The sequence below is a fragment of the Solanum tuberosum genome, unplaced genomic scaffold (assembly GCF_000226075.1).
Source record: "Solanum tuberosum cultivar DM 1-3 516 R44 unplaced genomic scaffold, SolTub_3.0 scf00271, whole genome shotgun sequence".
Classification (NCBI taxonomy): Eukaryota; Viridiplantae; Streptophyta; class Magnoliopsida; order Solanales; family Solanaceae; genus Solanum; species Solanum tuberosum.
In genome coordinates, this window is record NW_006239192.1 from 354,530 (window position 1) to 360,529 (window position 6,000).

Genomic DNA, 6,000 nt, shown 5'->3' on the forward strand with positions numbered 1-6,000 from the left:
TTCAGGAATAAAATGTGACCGGATAATCAACCTACAAAATCATTCATTACAAATAAAATATTACTATTGTGTCAAAAGAGAAACAGTTGATTTCTTCATTCATCTGACTTGCATCTTTTGCTCCAAAATAAGGGGAAAATAAAATAAACAAGACTATCTTCTTCAAGTAACCAAAGAGCACTCTCTCTTATAGAAAATTTATTTTTGCATTAAAAGTGGTTAATTGTCAATTACATACTCCCTTGTCCCTAATTACTTGTCCACTTTTGAATTGACACACCTATTAAAAAAATAATAAGTGATATAGTGAATTTACCATTTTACCCCTATTAATTATGAAGTAGGTGAATTAAAAACTTAAGATTTTCAAGAAGTTCTACATTTTTCAAAGTAATAAATTGAGGGTATAATAGAGAATTTTTTTTTTGTCCTTTCTTGATTTATCAAAATGGACAAGTAATTAGGGACAACTAAAAAAGGAAAAATGGAGAAGTAATTAGGAACAAAGAAAATACTAAATATGGAGAAATTCCCAAAAAGAATTATCGAAGTTTGAACATTTATCAATCTAAACTACTCTTTTCAAAAAGGCAAAAGTACTCATTACCCCCCTGAACTTGAAGTTTTTTATACGGTGTACACCTAAACTAAATTTCGTTTTAATTACCCCCGAACTTGTTTATTCCTCCATCGCGTACACCTTTTTCGTCCACCTGCTCATGTTGTGACTACACGCGCGCGACACCTGGCAAAAGTGGTGATGTGGATTTCCACCTGGATAAATAATAGCCACCTGGATAAATTAATATTGCAAAAAAATAAATTTCTTAAATTTAAAATTCATTGTTTAAAAGTTATTTTTGAATAAGGGCTGATTTCGCGGAACTCCTTCTGGATTTGGGTTTTTCTAGACGTGAAGTTGATTGATTAAATTTCAAATTTGTCTGAAATTCTTACCAAGTAAGTGTTAATCTTTGTTTCCTTTACTTTTCATTTACATTTTGCCCTATTTTTCGTTTAAAATATGCCAAATATTAAAGAAAAATGGAGATTTTACGTTTTTTTACCGTTATAGCTTTGTGATGTGGCAAAAAATCACTTCCTCACGCGCCTAGTAGAGTGTGTTGTCAATTTCTACGCCAGGTGAAAGAAAAAGGTGTATGTGCGTCTTATATAACTGTACAGATGACAAAAAAATTCAACTCAAAATAATCATATGCGTATTTGATTTTTGTTTCAATTTCAATCCACTCAAATCTTCTTTTTAATCGATAACCAAACGATCCTTGAGTAATCATTTTTTATATTTAAATTTGATAAAACAGATTATTGAATAAGTTTTCATAAATTAATATATTGATGTATTAAAAATGAGCAACTTTCACATATAGCAAACACAAAATTCATATTTGTATGCTATAGCAAAGTTTGCATAATTGCGCTCCATAGCAAACAGAAATATGTATATTTCGCTATACATATACAAAAGAAAGCAGTTGTATAATCTGATTTGGTATACATATACAAAAAGATCAATTGTATAAAGTGAGAGAGACGAATGAGCGAGCGAGATCTGGGAGAGTGGTGAGCGAGATCTGGGAGAGTGGCGAGCGAGATCTAGGAGAGGGGAGAGAGGGGAACGAAAATATATGTATATATACAATTTTCACACATTTTATACATTTGCGTTTTTGTATAAAGTGAGAGAGGCGAGTGAGAGAGTGGGATCTGGGAGAGTGGGGAACGAGATCTGGGAGAGGGGAGAGAGGGGAACGAAAATATATGTATATATACAATTTTTTCTCGCTTTATACAAATACAAACGCACTTTATACACTTGCGTTTATATAAAAAATGAGAAAGGCGAGGAAGAGAACGAGAGTGGCGAGCGAGATTCACTAGGAGAGAGGTGAAATAACAACAGTTTGCTATGAGGTACAATTAAATCAAACTATATTTATAGCATTTAATTTGAATTAATAGTTTGCTATTATATACAATTTTCCCATTAAAAATATATTTTATTATTATTATTATTATTATTTATTATATAAAAAATTTCATATAAGGCTATATATAGGTGTATATCATGTCGTTCAACAAGACTTTTGCTATATAAAATTATATTGCTATTTTTTTTATGAGAGTTCTGACGTCATTAAATGCGCAATTCTTTAACTGGCGCAAGTAAATAACGAAACAATGTGACCAATTACATTATTTAACAAAATTTACATTATTACTTGCTATAAAATTATAAATGAGATACTAGTAACAATCTATCCAAAAAGGAATTGAAAACAAAATTTGAAGATTTTTATTTACCCAATTGACCGGCGCAAAGAAAAAAAGGAAGTCATTTTTTTCTGCACTTCGGCGGTATTAAGAACGGCCAAATGGCCATTTCATTTAATAAGGTTTTTTACAGATTTATATTTTCTATACCGCTAGTTTGAAAATAATCAAAAAATAATAATAATGAAAAGTCCTCAAGTATTTATTTTTTTATTAATGAATGTGTCATATATGACCAGAGGGAGTAAAACATATGTTGATCAGCATTTATTACACATTAAAATGGGCATGAAGGATTATAGACTATAGTGGCTAATGGCTATGATGGGTAGCGGCAAAAGTATATATAACGTGTATATACTATGGATACATATTGTGTGAAATATGTATCTACACTAAATATAACACATATACACTAGTTATACACATTCAGTGTTTGTACAATTTATATATATCCTGTATATGTTATGGAATATAATGCAGTGTACATGCAACTTATAACATGTATATAAAGTGAGAATTAATATATCTTATATATGAAAAGTATGTACTCTTTTTCTTACAAACAATCTCACACCTTAGTTCGTTTTTCCTTTTAGATCTTAATTTTTAGATTTTGTGGATAAAGTCCAATCAATCTCCTCCAACATTGGGATGGTGGCGGCTCAGTGAAGACGGGGTGGTGGTGATGTTTTCTTGTGGGTGGCAAAAATGTCTTACAAATGGTGGAAGAGGAAATATATGGATGTGTAAATTTTGGGCCAACCAGATGTTGATTATTTGGGCCTGGCGGCCAATTTCCAATTTCATCATAAGTCCACGTTAATTGCCATAGCCCATATTATTACTATATAAGAAGAGTGAATAAAATTCACTCTTCTTTCGACACGTGGCACCATGGCCCACCTACTTTTATTTTATTTAAATCATATATCATATATATTACTATATATAATAATATATATATAAATAAATAAATTACTATATAAGAAGAGTGAATAAAATTCACTCTTCTTTCGACACGTGGCACCATGGCCCACCTACTTTTATTTTATTTAAATCATATATCATATATATTACTATATATAATAATATATATATAAATAAATAAATTACTATATAAGAAGAGTGAATAAAATTCACTCTTCTTTCGACACGTGGCACCATGGCCCACCTACTTTTATTTTATTTAAATCATATATCATATATATTACTATATATAATAATATATATATAAATAAATAAATTACTATATAAGAAGAGTGAATAAAATTCACTCTTCTTTCGACACGTGGCACCATGGCCCACCTACTTTTATTTTATTTAAATCATATATCATATATATTACTATATATAATAATATATATATAAATAAATAAATTACTATATAAGAAGAGTGAATAAAATTCACTCTTCTTTCGACACGTGGCACCATGGCCCACCTACTTTTATTTTATTTAAATCATATATCATATATATTACTATATATAATAATATATATATAAATAAATAAATTACTATATAAGAAGAGTGAATAAAATTCACTCTTCTTTCGACACGTGGCACCATGGCCCACCTACTTTTATTTTATTTAAATCATATATCATATATATTACTATATATAATAATATATCTATATAAGAAGAGTGAATAAAATTCACTCTTCTTTCGACACGTGGCACCAAGATGGCCCACCTACTTTTATATTTGGTTTTTGAAGATGGCCCACCTATCACAAATATGGCCCACCTACTTTTATACACTCCTCTTTCATTATATTTTAATTTTTTCCTTTTTAAATAGTACTAAAAAATAAATTTAAAATATTACAAATTCGATTAACTCTCAAAATTTTACGCGAATTGTATAATTAAGACGAAGGGAATAACATATATTATTTGAAAAATTACATTAAGAATACCATAAACCACAATAGTTAACAACTTACAATATTTGAAAAACATATTAACTCTCAAAATTTCACATGTGTCACATAAATTGGGACAAATGGAGTAACATATATTATTTGAAATTACGTTAAGAATATTATTAATCACAACTTAAAGTATTTAAAAATACATAACATATATTATTTGAAAATAATGTAAAAAATATTATAAATCATAATAATTAACAATTTAACGGATATTGTGCCCGTGCTTCCATTTAGAAGTGAGAATGTTTAGGAGCTTAGGGTTAGTCAGTCAATTGACCGATTTGCCCTTCTTCTTCAACTTCCTCTATTTACTACAAAAATAGTACTAAAAATCAATTTAAAATATTAAAATTTTGGTTAATTCTTGAAATTTCACATGTATTGCATAATATAATAGAGTAGTAACATATATTATTTGAAAATTATATAAATAGTACTAAAATATAGTTTAAAATAGTACTAAGAATTTGATTAACTCTCGAAATTTCATATGTACTGCGTAATTGAGATTGAGTGAGAAATATATATTATTTGAAAAATAGAATAAATATGTGATATTATTAGAAAGAGCTTTAATATATATTTTAAAAATTATTTTGTCTTCCGTATATGATTTTCTGCATATATGTGGAGTTTTAAAGTTTTTAACATTTTAATATAGAAATATGATTATTTGAAAATTTTAGTACTTTCTTCATTTAAATTTTTCCTTGTTTTTCTTTTAATTTGTTCTAGATTTAAAAATTACATAAAAAGTACTTAAAATCACAATGTAATAATATAAGATATTAAAAATCATAAAAGAAATTTTATTGACTCTTTAATTCCATATTGAAACATAAGAAGTTTGTTTGAAAATAACATAAAAAGTAACGTAAATTAAAGTAAAATAACAACTAAAAATATTTAAGAATCATATAAGAAATTTAGTTGAGTTTCGTAAAAGTACCTACGTCACATAAAATGGAACAGAAGAGTAATATATATTATTTGAAAATGATATAAGAAGTGCTATAAATCACAATAAATTAACAACTTCAAAATATATTTAACAAAATCACATACAAAAAATTATATAACTCTCCAAATTTCATCGGTGTCACATAAATTGAAACAAAGAACTACTCCCAATTTATGTTATTTACTTTCCTTTTTAGTCAGTCCCAAAAGAATGTCACATTTCTATATTAAGTAACAATTTGATTATAAAATATTTATTTTACCCTTAATGAAATAATTTACAGTCATACAAATTTATATCATTCATTTTGGACCACAAATTTTAAAAGTCTTCATTTCTTTTTTAAACTCCGTGGCGAATCAAACTACCTCACATAAAATGAGACGGAGGAAGCAATATACATTGGGCCCGCGCTGGCGCGGGAACCTAATAACTAGTTTCTTTATAAGGGAAGGACCCTTACCTGTTTTATACTTAAATAGTTTATTGGAAAATTACGCGTATAAGCCAATATATACTAGTTAATTAGTTAACATAACTAGAATTTGTCTTAATTATAATTCGCGATCTACTTTTAGCTATAATTACGCAGCTCAACTTTTTAGTTTTGTATAATTCACACGTTTGTATAATTCGGAATTTGTATAACTTTTGTATAATTCGGAATTTGTATAATATAATTTGTATAACTGTTTACACTTCTGATGTTTGTAATTGTATTAATTCGTTATTTTGAGTTTATATAAAAATAACTTAATTATACAAATGTACCCACGAATTATACAAACTTGCGAAATATACAAATCCG